Raw genomic sequence first — 16715 nt, 5'->3', positions numbered from 1 at the left:
TATCTACAAGTAAAATATATCTATATATACAAGGTTTTTTTATATATATATATAGGTGTGTATATATATGTGCATATATATATATCTACAAGTAAAATATATATATACAAGTTTTTATATATATATATATATATATATATATATATATATATATATATATATATATATATATGTGCATATGCCACTGCCAGCAGAAAACAGGTAATATTTTTTCATAGGTTTGTCACAAAAACACTCACAAACACACACAAACTAGACATTAGTTTTCACAATAAATCGAGGACTTTTCCTTGTAAAGCCTATGTTAAAACTTCTACTAAATTAGGTTCTGTCAGAGCAGAACACTGATACAGCTCCAGAACACATTTCAACATTTTTCTCTTTCTGTAGAATTTTCCTCCTCATGATTCTGCACCTTTGATTACAAAGATCCACTGACGTTTTCTCTCAGTTGGATCAGAAAATCATCCTGTTAATGAGAACAGTAGTTTGAGCTGTTCAAGCATAGTTTTCAGCAATACTGCTCTGACCTTTTCTAAATTATACTCTTAGAATTGGTGCCCATACTCTGCTCTGCCACATAGAACTCAATTTGCTTTACACACAGGGTGATGAGGGAGCATTAAGAAGCAGATATGAAAGTTTGTGAGTGTCAAGGCCAAAAAAAGAGAGAGAAAAGTGAGTGCACTAATTCAGGAAGGTTCGAAGTAGTGAAGGGCAAAGCATAGACTTAAGCAAATGGAAAGAGCAATAAAAAACAGGAAAGGATTATGGAAGTCAGAGAGAATACATTTAATTTAAACTAACAAATTATCTCTCACTGTACATTTACACTGCATAAAATTTACATATAAATATTTTACTGCATGTAAATACATGTATTAGGTAAAAAAAATTAAAGAAATAAGTAAGTGCACTCAAATGTAAGTAAAAATATTGACCTTAAAATATTTACACTGACAACTTTTTGCAAGAGGGGAAAGAGTGAGTGGCACGTAGCATGCCTCACAGCTGTCCTAGTGAAGATGGAGAGAACGATGGATATTTTCAGGATGTCTGTTGATATCCATGCAAAAGGCTGTTTCATATGAATGAATGAGAAACACAAAAGGGGCTTAGAACTGTGTATCTGGTTTAGTCCAAGGGTTGATTTGACCAAATTGCAATACAAAATTGAAGAACCTATTCAATATGATTGCTCTGTTATTTCAAGGCAAAACCCCTAGATTTTGTTACATGAAAATAATGCCAGGGTAGTTGTGCTGGTAAACAGAACACTTTCTGGAGTACCTGCTGCCACTCTGACTGAAAAATGTGAACTGCCCTGTAGAGTAAAATGTAAATTTTATTGAGTAAAACAAACAATACACAAAAATGCAGCCTTTCTACTTTCTGCAGAAAGCTGGCAATGAATCACAATACCTTCAAATATCAATCCTAATCTTACCTACTCATAAAACATCAGCCCTTTTCAATGTGAGTTTTTGAACTGGAGATACCTTCATACTGTCAATTTTTGGTGAAAGTGACTTTGATAAGTTTAATTCAAACCTATCATCCTAAAATATCTTGAGCTCAGTGTGCTGGTTTTGACCAGAGTAGAGTAAATTTTCTTCAGTGACTGGCATAGGGGCTGTGTTTTGGATTTGTGCTGAACAGAGTTGATGACATAGAGATGTTCCTGTTATTGTTGAGCAGGGGTTGCACAGAGCCAAGGCCATTTCTGCTTTTCATACGGTCACACTGCGGAGGAATTTAAGGGTGCGTGGGAGGCTGGGAGGAGACACAGCCAGGACAGGTGGCCCCAACTGACCAAAAGGACATTCCCACACCCTGTGACATCATGCTCAGCACACAAAGTGGGGAGAAGGAGGAGGAAGATGTGGGTATTTGGAGAGATGGTGTTCGTCTGCCCAAGTAACCCTTACATTTGAAGGCACCCTGCTCTCCTGGGGATGGCTGAACACCTGCCTGCCCATGGGAAGCAGTGAATTCATTCCTTGTTTTGCTTTGCTCGTGTGTCTTAATCTCAACCCAGGAGTTCTCCACCTTTTACCTTTCCAATTTTCTCCCAATTCCTACTGGTAGGGCAGTGAGCAAGTGGTTGTGTGGGGCTTGGCTGCTGACTGGGGTTAAATCATGACAGCTTAGCAGACCTACTCATTAGCTACTAACAAGAAAACAGATCTGGTTTGTGGTTTTTAAAATCTATACGGGTTAAAGAGAAAAGCTTGTGCAATCACTGTGATATCTTAAGATTTCAGAAATATAAGACACATACATTGACAGCTTTCTTAGGTGTGTTTAGAATCACAAAAAGATTAATCTCTCTTATTTCAAATAACTTGTACAATAACCACAAGGCATATGTATAAAGTTTATGAAAATATTTTTCTTGAATTTCCTGTTGTTTCTGATGGAGCTGATTCTAATGATAAGGGATTTAAAATAGGTTATTAATACAAGCATGAAACACAGACCTTTTGAATTAACACAGATTGTCACATTCAGATACATATTATGACAGTTGTAGATTTTTGCTGTTTTATTCATGTTACCCAAGGCAGTTTAGACCATTTTTATTCTGAATACTAAGAGCTAGCAGAACAGAGGTGAATAATGTGTTTCTTAGCTAATCTAGTGAGGTGCTGCAGACATGATAGCCAGTATTTTGTTTTCTTGTATAGTATCTCTGGGCTAGACTAGGAGATGTCATAACTACCAAGCTAAGGTAGATGTTTATGCTCCCTAGGTCCCCTGAGAGAGGAAGATCCTTTAGAGGTTAATCCAAGGAAGATTATGTGTAAATTCCTTAATAGTATAGTAAATACCTCAAATGAATTGCAAAACGCTAGGAAAAGAACTCACCTTTTTAGTTGGGGTGCCCAAAATCAGGTGATATGATAGCCCTTGTATTATGCCATTTTGAAACATTGTCGCTGCTTCCCTTTTAAGGCATGGGCAACAAAAGCACAGCTACAAATGCAGTTTACTGTCATGATACTCTGTGTGATCTTAACAGCAATATCTCCCTCCCCCAGCTCCAACTGTGTTTCTATAATTTTGCTAAGAACTATTCCAAAGTTTGAACTGCATGTTGATATTGGAGATATTCAAAAGCCATCTGGACATGGTCCATCATGTCCTCTCCAGGTGAGCCTGCTTGATTGGGAGATTTAAGAGTTGGACAGGTTGACTCCCAGAGGTCTCTTTCAACCTCAAACATTTTGTGATTCTGTGATTCTTAATTTCATGGAAATGCTCGTGGTGCAATTTTAGATGTTAACAATAGCAATTTTTATTAACTATTAAAAAAAATTGCCTGAAGACTTACTAAAGTCTCCTCGGGAATCTAAAAGACTGAAAAAAGGTCCTAGAGCATTGTATTCACCTATGTTTTGCTGCTAACTGCAGTACATTACGGATAGAAAATGTCCCCATCTACTGAAAGGCAATGAATTGCAGGCATACTTTGGTTGCTTCTAATCTGTTCTGCATTAATATCCTTTTCATTTGGCTTTTTTTTTTTTATTTAATCCATGAAAAGTTTGTATAAAAAAATTATGTAGACCTGGAAAAGTTAGAGAGGTCAGCACACAAAGCAAGTAGCTTCTTGCAGAAACAGAAATATGTTCTTTATTCTGTTGTGCAGCATAACTGAAGTACTTTCAGTGACAAAAAAAAAGTTTGTATTGAAAATTTGGAGGCAAAATCAGTACTGGTAGGAAGATCATGCTTTTACCATTTTAATCATCATACATTCAGCAAAAAGTTTAGAGTTCTAATAGAATTATTGTGAGAATGGGAGCTACCATTGCAAAGAGCAGTCAAATGTCCAATAAAAGCTTTGGGTTTTATTTTCTGCACTCTTATATGCAGAATGTCTGCCTATTATTCATAGTTAAAGACCATAAGGTGCAATAGAAACATGTTTTTAATGAACTAGATTCAGACTTCTAGCTAGGACAAAAAAGTGCATATGGCAGGTACTTTCCTAACTGAGATATGAGAGTTTTGCCAGGAATCAGGTTGCAATATCATTGCAATATCATAAAATATCATTCCAACATCATCAATGAAATACCATCAAAAGCATCATCATGTAAAAAACATGGAATAAATAAAGCAAAAGAAAGGCTCTTTAGGGAGATTAACCTTGCACCTCTGTGTAGCTTTGAATCAATCCATTCTGACAAGTCAAACTCCTCCCATTCATGCAAAACTAGTAAAACAACAAATCTCTAAGTACTGCCCTAATTCTTGCATCTTTTTCCTGTTCTGAAAGTAAAACATGTATTCTTCAGCATACAAATAGGAAAATCAGGAAGCATCTGCAAAATAATCTAGAAATAACAGTTCATGAAAATTTCTGCAGAAAAATATGCAAATCTCTTTATGAAAAGAAATTCTTCTGGTTGATCTACCAATATTTATTGAAGAAATTTGCCAGAAAAAAAACAAACAAACAACAAAAAAAAAAAAAAAAAAAAAAAAACCCAAAAAAAACTTTGCCTGAATTTCTGTCATCTCTGATTTAACAAGCAGCCATTGACACTTCCAGGCATTGCTTACCCTTAAAAGAGAAAAAAAGAGAAACCTGTTAAATAATGATTTTTTTTTTCTTTATTATTTAGGGGATTAATATTTTAATTTTATGAATAGGCAGCTTTGTTTTAAAATGAACCTTATAATGTCTTTTGGTAATAAGTAGAAATCCACCTAAAAATATGTAACATAGTTGTTATAAATAGAGATTTTCTTTAATCTTTTGCTATCCCTTTGGCTGTTATTATGAATTTAGTTGTATCTTCTCATTTAGGGTCACACTGTCACAAAATATCAAACATATATCAAATGAGAGTCCTGAACAAGGTATTTTGAAAGATAATTTGAAGTAGAAAAACATATCTTTTGAAAGGTAGAACATAACCCGTAAAGACTGTTAACTCCTTTCTTAAAGGAGTTTGAGGCTGGGCAGAGAATGGTGGAAATAAAAAGTGAGGACAAAGAGATACAAAAAGCTTTTCCTTCACTTGCAGAAGGATGGATCAGCTTGGCTCTTCACTTCTCTTATTGAAGCACAACATAAGTCTAATTTAATGCAGAAACTGGAGCCATGAACATCAGAATAATATTGACTCCAAATGAATCAAAGCAAAGTTCCTCCGTTGGCTGCAAGGAAACAAGCTGAATAAATGTCAGAACTTTCTTGTGCTGTTTCTGCATTTTGGGGAGATTCAAAATCCCTGCTTTGGTCTTTCCTGGCTTTTTTGACTATCCACAACCTGAACCTTTGATGCCCCCAGAAATATAGATACTATAGGACGCATCAAGGCAAAGACAAGAGAGTCACAGAGACAAAAGAGTCAGCATGGTTCAGTAGCACTTAGCTCTGGCTTAGCACAAGACATGTAAGGCACAGGCTGGCACTTGCAAAGACATGTAGGTGTTTCTGCACTGTGTTTCTTGCAGTCTCAGTCCTGGGGAGACTGACCAGCTCCAGCTGTGAGTTCCAAATCAGCTCTTACCACAGCACATCTGTCCTTCCACTGTAGCTTAAGATGAGCTGAACTGAATGCTGTGAAAAAAGCTTGACAGTTTTTTGTATTTTTTTTTTTTTTTAGAGATAGTGAAGATGCACCTAGGCTTACTAAAGGGAAACTGATGTGTTGACATTATTTATATTGATATTTCTGTAAGTACCTTATGTCTCTCCAAGAATGTAACTCAAAATTCAGTACGAAATGAAGATCAACACAAAGCTACTGTTAGGGATATATCATCATGATGTGATACAGGGAGGAGAAAATTCTGTGAAGCATTGTGGAATTTTTGGTTGGCTTTTTGGTTCTTAGATGAAAACCAAACAAACTTACAAAATAAATAAACTCAAAACCAACTAAACACCTCCTCCCCAAACTCACAAAGAAAACCCAGATAAAATTATTTCCAAGAATACTATTTTATTATAGCATTTTTCTAACTTTTCACATAAGTTGAATTTTAGTGTAAACTACAATAATATAAATTAAAAAAAAAAAAAAGTCTTCATAAGCAAATGAAAACAGACTCAATATCCATTATCTCAGATTTTGGAAGTGGTGATAACTACTTGCTAGCAAAACTAAATATTTCAGGATACCCTGTCATGCATTTCAAATTCTTGGCTTCCCTATCTGACATGGTGTGTGCCCTATTTAAATTAATGCCATAACCAGGAATACACAATTTTCTCAGTCAATGTAAATTAACATAGATCCAAGTAAGTCAAAGCTAAATAAGAATACAAATCATCTGAGATAATCTTAATCTGATTGAAGTTATAAATAGTTTATTTATAATTTTTCATCCACTTTCCTTGTGAATCTTGCTCATACCCAAAATAGGAAACTGTCAATTAATGACACAGGACTCCAATGGATAATCTATTTCTGTTATTTATTCGAGTGCTGTGGCAGACTTGAACTCTGCTTGCGTTTTTTGTCCCTTGCTTGTCTCACTATCTTTTTTTCCCTCGTTATATGTCTTCTTATATCCTGTATCCTGTGGTATCTGAGAGGAAAAAATTAGACATTTTTTCCTTTTTTAGAGTTGAAACTAAGGAAAATATATTGATAATGATGCAGAGCTACAGGGATTCTGAAGAATGAGAGGACACTAATGGTGAAAAAAATAAGAGATCATCTTTTCTCTTGAATTATAATCTTAAATAATAACCCAGTGCAACACCATAGAGTAACCTGGTCAAGACCTGGTGGCTACTGAGCTGCTGTGTAAATGAAAGGAGTTTACATTTGAGAAGCTTATGGAAATGTCTCCAAGAACACAGAAACTTGAGGACAAAAGTACTCAGAAAAATATTCTATGCTGGATATAACACATGTAGTATAAATGATGAGTTTGCAGATAAAATATAAAAAGAAAACTAACAAGTAGAGGAAGAAAATAACAGCTGAGATATAACAGCTGAAAATAAAGTGAGACAGCTACAGCTGGAGAAACAGTTTGAAAAATGGGACCAAGATAGATGAAAGAGGAAAGAGGACCAGGAGTTTATTTGAGGCTGAATAAGAGCCAAAGGTGAACACAGTGGAATCTGCTATTCATCCATCATTATAGATTTGACAGATTCCTTCTAAAGTATCAAGATTATGCCAAACTGGGAGGCCAATGAATTATAATAGTAAAGGTTTTTCAAGTTTTTCCTATATTATTTTTACATAAAAACAAAACAAAAAAAAATGTTGGTGGAAGGACTATATAAACCATGATAATAGCTAGATGACTGTGAAGATAAAATAACATTACATTTTCAAGAACTTCAACTATAGACAGGTGTTCAGAAACACAAGAAGTGACTAGATGGACTCCATTTTAGAGAAAAAATACCTTCAGGTTACCATGACTGCCAAGATCCTGAAAATCAAAGGGAAGAAATTTGCACTCACTATGCAATTGCCATCCCTACTTCTAACACACAAAGAAAAGGGGGAAAAGAAATTCACATGACATGTTGCAATAGATAAATAATCATGGGGGAGGAATGTTTAATAATAACACAATATCAAATTAGGTTATACCTGTTCGTGGAAGAGTTGAACATAAGTAGTTGAATATAGTCAAAAAGAAATCATTGCAAAGTCCAAAGAGAGATCTGGAAAGGGCAATAATCAGAAGGAAAATAACTACATGTGCGAAAGAGGGTATTATATGGATATTTGAAATCTGGTGGGCTAAGCACTAACAATGGAAGTTGATTACTAAAATCTAAAAAATCAAGAAGCAGTATAAAATTGTTCAAGGAGGAAGAAGCATTAAAGAGATTAAAAAATCCACAAAAAATAAAATTAAAATATACTAATTGCAGAATTTTTATGGACCAAAAGAAGTTTTTTTAATAGGAAGACAAATTTAAAAAGTTGTGGCAGAATTTTTGAAATTTTATTACATTACTGAACCAGGAAGAGAAGACTATTTATCAGATTAAGTTTTGGTAAGAATTAACTGAGGCTCAGTGGTTGAAGATTACATGGGTTTAGTGACAGTAAAAGAATTCATTTTTTAAATTCAATGAATGGAGAAAATATATAAGGTCTTCAAATTTAAAAGAATATGAATGTTCAAGAAACTGCAAATTACTTCAGGCTAAAGAAACTGTGTATAGAATAGGAAAATTTTATATGACTGACAATCTTAATAAAGTTGCATTATACTGACTTTTTGTTTTAAAATAATGCTTTATTCAAGTATTACTTTTATTACTTTTAACCTGGAAATAAGCATTTTAGGTTATCTTATTCTGTACTGAAAATTCATAATGTGAATCTCACCACTTTCTTCACTTTCTCTAGTACATTCCTGGTGGTTATCTGTTGTCAGAAAACTTCAGACTTCTTCCAGTTATTTAGAAAAACATGCTGCTGTTATAATTTCTAACTACATATAATTTTTCACTATTCTTAAGTGGGACCAATTTCTATGATATTTCAGGATAATCATATCTTAAGCCTTTCTGAGGTAAACTTGAATTTTAATAAAGGACTCAAAAACATGAACTTTCCAATACACAGAAAGAACTTTAGATTTTTAATGCACTTATTTGATGCTGAAAGATGTGAGAGAGTCAGGAATGAAAATACAGATACTGTGGTAATGCTGGCAGTTTCAATTCTGCATCTGTCGCCATCTCCATATTGCAGATGAACTCTGATAAATTATACCAATTCATAATTTTAAAACAGTCTCATGGGTATCTTTTTATTATGCATTTTTGTATGCATCTGCAGTGACACAGTTCTGCAGTTCCCCTTACATAGCAAATGCAGCAGACACTTTTTCACTGTAATTGTCATCTTGTACATGAGTGCTGCATCAGGATTTGAGAAAAGGCTGTTAAGGGTATCCCTCATGATAGTTTTCAGCTAATGTATATTTTGATTCTGAAAGTCCAGGCAGAATGTGTAACAAGGCATAGAGATTTATTTTATTTGTTTCATGCAAATTCATAGGAAAAAGACCTGACAAATATCTCAAAAGGTCAGTTCTTCTACTCATCCCAAAGACAGCAAGGCTATATAGAAGATTCCATGAAAAAGAACTCATGGGTAAAGTTCTATATAATGAAATTTCTGATACACCCCCTAATAAATGATGATAAATTTTAGTTGTGATTCACAGTAGGATTAAAATGTGCAAGAAATAATATTGAAGAGGAAATATTAATGTTTAGTAAAACAAAGATTTTGTACAATTTTAAAAACTATTATTTTCCCTGGTCTAAAGCTCTTTTTTCTTGATAGCTTTAATTATATTTTATGAGAAAGAGTCAGTCTTTTGGCAATATTATATGACTCAGTATTTTCAATGTGAAATATTTAACAAAAATACAAATATTTAAGTTTATAGAGAGTTTTGAGGTCTTGTTTTTATTTGTGTGGTGTTGAATAAGAACACAATAAAAAAGAAATTACTGGAAGCTTTCTTCTATGTGTATATATCTAATGAGTATATATCTATTTATGAAGAATCCATTTAAGTTTACACAAGAGTAAAATATAATCCTAAAGTAATTTAGGATAATTATTAGTGAATCTTTCACATTTTAAATGTTAATGAATATGAACCCATCCATATATATGCCTTAAAGAAATATGCCATATTGGATACTTACAAAGTTGACCTGTCTGATAAAAATGTTCTATTATAAAGAATATACTTAATCCTATATTACTATTCATCATTATTTCTGTCACATCACAGTTTATGATGGAATTAAGTGATATTTATGTATTTATTGCTGTACTATTTCATTATACATGACTGAGTTTTATGACATTTCTAAGTAAATTAATTATACATGTCTCCTTGCTCCCCAGTCTGAACACTTATAACCAGGGGCCATTTGAATAAATATCTGTATATATCCTGAAAGGGAAAGTTGGATTTGAGGTACTTTTGCATAATTTTGTAATTCCATTAAAATATCAACAAGAAAATGAGGGAAGAACATCTGAAATAAAATGAAGCAGAAACAGATTTAATCATGTTATATTATACATAAACTAGTATCTTGAATTTATGTTCCATATGATAATGAAAATGAGAACATCAAGTATTCATTCTGACCAATGTTAAATGTTGTGTTAAACAGAATTATGAAATATTTATTTAAACCTCTGTTTTGGGTACCAAAATATTATATATGTTTGTAATAGTAGTTTTAAATAATCCTTAAAATAATTGTAGCTCATATTAAAGTGATTCTGCAATAAGTGACATTATACAATAAAAATCATAATAAGAATAATTAGATGGGTGTTGCGATGAAAAATGAAAGCTACTTTTTAATCCTTCCCTACATTTAACCAACTTATAAGGGGAAATATTTCAGTAATAATGACAGTATTGCAGTAATAGTAATAAGGAAATATAATAGTTGGAAAAAGTAACAACTATAAAGGGGATGTGGTAGTGTGCAAGTGTATGAACATTTGACAGCATGAGCATCAAAGACAACACTAAGCATCTCTTCTTCTCTCAAAACTTATTTTAATAGATACAAATGTAAAAGAAGGGTTTATCAAACCAATGGTTATATTATTAACAAGAGTCATATTAAATACCACCTGATGGTTCATTACATACCTGGGTTGTTTGCAAAAAGAAATAGTATTTAATGAAATACTTTTCATTATCTTTTGTTTATGTACCTTTCATTATGTCTTTTGTTTCATATTTGCTGAACAACTTAATATTCTATGAGACCTTCTGCTCAGCCACTTTCAAGTTTCTAGAATAGTATCTCTATGAAAATAAACTTGAAAAACTAGTTTTCATTTCAGCAATGAGTTGACTTTCCATGGCTGTTAGCCTTTTGGTGTGAAATGTTGGCAAACAGCATGAGCTGTAAGGGTGTGAACAAGTACTTCCTTTCTACTATAATATTTGGTGTGGAAAATTATGACCATCTCCAATTTAAAAAATTACTTATTGTTTTTCTTCTTTTTTTTGTTAGCATTGTGCAAGTTTTGTAAGAGATAAAACATAAGGTGAGATTGTGGGAATAGAGGGATTGATTTTATTTATCATATAAATGTACATATTTGTGCTTGTGTATATTGTGAGCATTGTGTACAATGCTTTTATTCCTAGCATTAAAAAAAAAAAAAAATGGAGATGGTGCCAGAAATAATAAATAAGTTTCTGTTAATACTTATTCACATAAAGGCAGATTCTAAATTGCAATGCTTTTTATTTAAAAACAAAAATTGAAAAATTCTATACAGCCAGTAACATTTCCTCTGTATTTTCAATACTACTGAAGTCGGTTACATGCCCAGATGGTAATAGTGGACTAAATATATGAAATGTTCCCTTCTGGGGAATGTAACAGATATAAATACATTGCCTTAAACTGGAATTGACACTAACTTTCACTATCAGTCACTAGCGGTTACATGAGCACAATCACAGTCCTGGCTGTCAAGTTCTGTATCAAGAAGATAATTTCCTAGAGGTGAGATCAGACTAAGTGCTGGGTTTCATGCTTTACTTGTGTTTTGTCACTGAAATCTGACCGAGGATATGTAAGTATTGAAGGGTATGGTTAAAAACTAACATTATTCACAATGCTCAAAATGAATCTCTGCATGACTTGGTAACCATAGACACAAAAATCTCGTCTAAATGTTATCTGGAAGATAAAAGATTACATCTAGGAATTTTTTTCTATGTATTATTTGTTCATTGGGAGCTGAAGATGGATCTCCTTGAAATTTGGGTCTGATATGATGCCTTAAGTTTTAGCTTTCATAGTTTCCAGATTCTGTACTGCATTAATATATAACTCTGAACTTCATATAAAGTGGTAATGAGTTCTCTTCACAGTTTAGTAAGACAAAACAATCCTTTCCCAGCCTGAGAACCAAGGACACTGTTGCAGCTTCAGTCCCAAAAGGTATAAACAACAGAGAATTGAGGAGAGAAATCTGGGAGGATGGTACTTCATAATGTGAAGATGTAACTGGACATTAACCCCAAAATGTAAAAAAAATTACAAAAACTTATAAAAGTGTGAAAACTTGTAACTGGGCATCCATCTTGGGTGGAGCCACAGCCAGGCTCTTGTACTGCCCAAGGTGTATCCTTTGAAGGCCTTTTAATTAATGCCTACTTTATTCCTTTAACACAGTCCAGCCTCTGTTCTAGGTGGCCTCACAAGGCATCAGATACTTTGAACACTGAGTGTCACAGTGGTTACATGCATAACTAGATGTGACAACATCAATGTCTTCATTGATGTAAACTGCTACTTTAGTAATTTTGCAATACTAAGAAGAGCTAATTGGCCACAACCTGCCAGACTCAAGGCAGTATCTTCTGTAAAATGAGAATTCAATTTGATACATTTAAAATTTTAAATTTTCAGATGAATTGTGAAGAAATATAAGTATTGGTGAAGCAAACTTTTAATTCTGCAATATGGTTACTTTGGGAGATGTTATCTGACCATAAAATTGATAGGTGTTTCATAGGCTGATAAGAATTTCACAAACAGGGTGATTTTTAAGGTGCAATTTATTGTTTTATTGTCATGATAAGTGTAGAAGATATGCAAATGGAGCTCAATTCCAATGTAATCTCTAGATTCATGTGCCAGACTTTGGTCTAAAATGTCCATTTGTTCATATATCTGCTTAAGGGACTAAAAATCTCTTGTGCTGCAACAGAATTGATATTCAATATAATTTATATATTAGCCAAGACAGTTCTTAAAAGGACACTACTGGAATGTAATGGTTGTTATGACAGTGATGGAGTAAAATCCCTAGAAAGCTTAGGTAGGTAAACAGTGACAACTGTTTAGGCAGAAATTTCCCATTCTCCATTACTACTTCCTTACATAGATAAGGTATCACAGGGATCATGACATCTTCCTAGGATATTAAGAATTTTTTGCAATATATATATTTAGTATATTATGTAAAATACAGATCCTTAACATTTTCAACAGAATAGTCAAGGAGCTTTTGCATAAAATGCAGTAAAAATATGAAAAGTTTTCTTTTTACTTCCTTTCTTTTTTTGTAATTTGAATAAACAATTTTGATTTTCAAACATAAAATGAGACAAAAACTACGTTTAAATAGCTTTGTGGTTCTGCCTTGAACAGACCAAAAGAAAAAAAAACCACAAGTTGACCTACCTTTGAATCTCTCAGTGTGGCAAGCTAAATCATGGAAAGAATTTCATGCAAAAATAGAACACAAATTGGTTATTTTTATATCATCAATCCTACATGTCATTGCAATGCGCCAGACACAGAATTAAACAAAAGTTGCAAAGCACACTAAGATTTTTCAGGTAATATTTAAATCAAGAAACTGGTTTCATGCAATGAAAATTAGAAGGAGAATTTTTTATTCACTGGACATCACTTTTTTTTATAGAACTTTGCACTTTAAAAATATGTACTTGCTTACTAATAGCTGGGAGCTGAGTTTAAATTAAATAGAAGTTATCATTTTAGGGACCTAAAAGAAAAAGAAATGAGATTTAGTGGAGGCTGGAATAGGAAAATATGTACTCTTATATTTATACATAATTTTGCTTGTGGAACTGGGACTCATTTTTCTGTGAGAATAAACTAGCCTAAAATAATAATGAGCTCAACAAGTAATGACCAATTCTTTGAGGATGAAAAGACCTATTGCTTCAGGCAAAATCTTGAGCTCTAAGAGGAAAAGAGATTTGTCTGTTGTTTTTTTCCACTGTTTGTTTTTTCCTGCAGCGCATGAAGAAAACAGAAAAATAAGCAAGTATGACTGTACCTTTCTAGGAGAAACTCTGCTTGCTTAACAGAGCACAAAGAAAACCACCATTTGTGACAGAAAACGTCCTAAGTAGGTTCAGAGGCATGATTTATAAAACAATAAAAAGTCTTCTGGAAATAGCTATGCCAGAATTTGAGTAAAAATTTTAAAGAACAAAGGAAAAACTACTCAGCTATAAAGTATGAATATTTCCTACTATGAATTATAACAGATTCATATTTGCCAAAGGAGTAAATATGTATGCAATATTAAATTTTTTTTCTCCCATAATTATGAGAAGTGTATTAGGCACTGGAGAATCTCTTATAAAAGGAAAGGCTGAGACCAAGAACTGGTTAGCCCAAAGAAGAGAGAGTTCAGGAGGAACTTATCAATGTGTACAACTGCCTGATAGGCAGTATCAGAGAATACAGGAGCCAGACCCAGACTCTTCTCAGTGATGTCCATATGAAAGGATGAGAGGCATAAATTGTAATGTAGGAAATGTTATTTAAACAAAGGAAAAAAAGAACTTTGTTTAAGAGTGATTGAACACTGGAATGGGTTGCCTATGCTGGTTGTGAAATCTTTAACCTTAAATCTGTAATATACCTGACTGGACATGGCCCTGAGCAACCTCCATTTGGGCTTTGCTCCTAGCAGAAGGTTGAAGTAGAAAATCTCCTTTCTAATTTCAGTGATTCCATGACACATTTTATATTACTGTTTATGAATAAGCATTCTGAAAAAGGAATTGTTCTGGCAGAAAAATGTAGAATTTACTAGTCTCCATTTGTCATACTTGCCAGTTAGATGAGCTGCTTTTTCTCTTGCCTGATATTAGCCTTGCCCTGCCAGTGATTGCCATGAAAATTAATTTGTTTGATATATCATTTGATTTACTCTTGCAATAAGCATACACAAAATATTCTACTCTCTGCACAATAAACTGTCTCTTTTGGGACTTTTGCATAGCTAAAACATTTGGCAAAGGACCTCGAACTGTCAGAAAAAAAGTGTTGTACCGGAGGACTTGGTTTTCTTCTGGACACAATTCTCCTATGAACAGTCTGTTCAACAAAACCATAGCTTCATACAAATATGAAAAAGGTTGGATCTCCTCCAAGAAAGGTCTCAATCTTAGCATTTTGATTGGACGAAAGGAGAGGTTATTCTGACATAACCTGTTAACCTATATGATCAAAGCTAGGGATTCACTGACTATCAGGAATAGCATACTATGCATAAAATAAAGTGTAAGAATGCTTTTTAAATACCTGAAGATGACTTTGTGTTCAGTGTTTATGCACTCAGTTTTTATCACTGTTCAGTCTCAATTCAAGAATACATTTGCCTTCAGGAAGGCAAATTGAGTAAGTTTGGCCCTAACATAGCAGTAAAGTAAGTTATAAGATAGAGTGAGCATAAGGTACTAGGCTAGACAAGGAAAATGTGATATTTAGATGAAAGAAATGCTTCTGTTTTATGCAGATTGAGAAAGAATGAAAACAGACATTCTAGTCATCTTGGAGACACAAACCTGATTCAGATTTTCTAGCAGACATGGATTCTTATGTGATTGGTAGGAAATCACATATTCCTTCACATAGCATTTTGCCTGGTACATCTCTCCCATTGTTTTGCAGGTCAATGTGTGACCTCAGTATGTCATATGTCAAGAGAAGTGCTTATATAAAGTAAATGGCTACAATTCAAGGTAATGTTTAGCAGAAAAGGCTACTTTATCCAAGCAAATGTGACAAGGTCATGGCATATGCCCAGCACACAAATGCTTGTTCTGTTGCATTTTTAAAATAGTGGCTGGTGCAGGTCAGCTAAGACTATCAGTAGCAGGCAATTCCTGTTTTCTGGCACAGGAGATGCATCTTAAGGTAGAGAATGCTCCCACTGAACAGTATAGCCAAAGCCATGTAATTTTTCTAAGCTGCCACTCTGTTCCCCACACAGGTCTCGGCACAGGCTACCCACCATGCACTGCTGCATCCTTCATGCCTTTATCACTCTGGACACATGCCATGGTGTGTGAAAAAAACTACTATGAAAAAAAACCCCAACTCCTAATATGTCCAGAACCTCACCCTTCTGCTTCAGGTGAGCTGCCCTAAGCGTTTCAAATTGAAACAGAGACCCAGCTGGGTGGTAGAAGCCTCTGATTGTTCAGGACCTTGCAGAGGCTCCCCTCCCCTTCTTGATCCTCCCCCTTCTCAGATTAATATTGTCCTGTAGCAGCACATGACCTTTGAAGGATGAAAGGGAAGGTGTTGGAAAACTACTAGGTGTCTTCTACACTGCGCCCACCATCACCCATACCGATGAGCCCAGCTCTGGTAAGAAAATAGTGCCTTAAAGCATGCTTCTGGGAAGGTGCTGGGTTAAAGCAAAAACATAAGGATACCTTCAAGGTCTCCTCACAAAATGGCTTTTAAAGCCAAACTTCATTCTAAAGCAGTTTAGATTGTAGCAAAGGAATTGCATTAAAGATTGATTTATTATAGTTTAAATTCTGGCTGCCAGAGGATAGAAGAGTTATACTTTTCACTGAAAAAGCAAGAATTTGCTTTTATATTTTACCTGAATGATGTAATAAGAATGACTTAATAACTACAGACTGAGAAAATGATATATGTTGGCTATGACCCAGCCAGGTTATTCTCTGTTAACTGAATTAAATCCCGTGTTAAAATAGATCCCTTTTCAGTTCCTTTTACATTATAGAAGTACTCTGAGCATTCTATAAGTGCCCATTCATTACATTTACTGTCAATTGTTCCACGTGAATAATTTACAGCAAATGATCTCCAAAAAATCAATACCAGACTTCTGAATTTACAGAGCTTTTGGATATGTAGGAGCAAAGCTTTTATATTAACTAGAAATAGATCT

The 16715-nt window shown here is 33.9% G+C and overlaps 1 long non-coding RNA gene across 1 annotated transcript in view; it reads left to right on the top strand.

Moving 5' to 3' along the window:
* Positions 1–164: 164 nt before the first annotated feature.
* Positions 165–16715, top strand: part of LOC146767601 (uncharacterized) — a 57580-nt gene continuing 41029 nt past the window's right edge. The window contains exon 1 of the long non-coding RNA XR_014954794.1: positions 165–15923. This is a non-coding gene — a long non-coding RNA (uncharacterized LOC146767601). The remainder of the gene's footprint in view (positions 15924–16715) is intronic.

Source organism: Lonchura striata, chromosome 4 (assembly GCF_050655825.1).
Source record: "Lonchura striata isolate lonStrDom1 chromosome 4, ASM5065582v1, whole genome shotgun sequence".
Classification (NCBI taxonomy): domain Eukaryota; kingdom Metazoa; phylum Chordata; class Aves; order Passeriformes; family Estrildidae; genus Lonchura; species Lonchura striata.
Note: the sequence above shows the minus strand (reverse complement) of the source record. Positions and strands in the feature narration are given on the sequence as shown.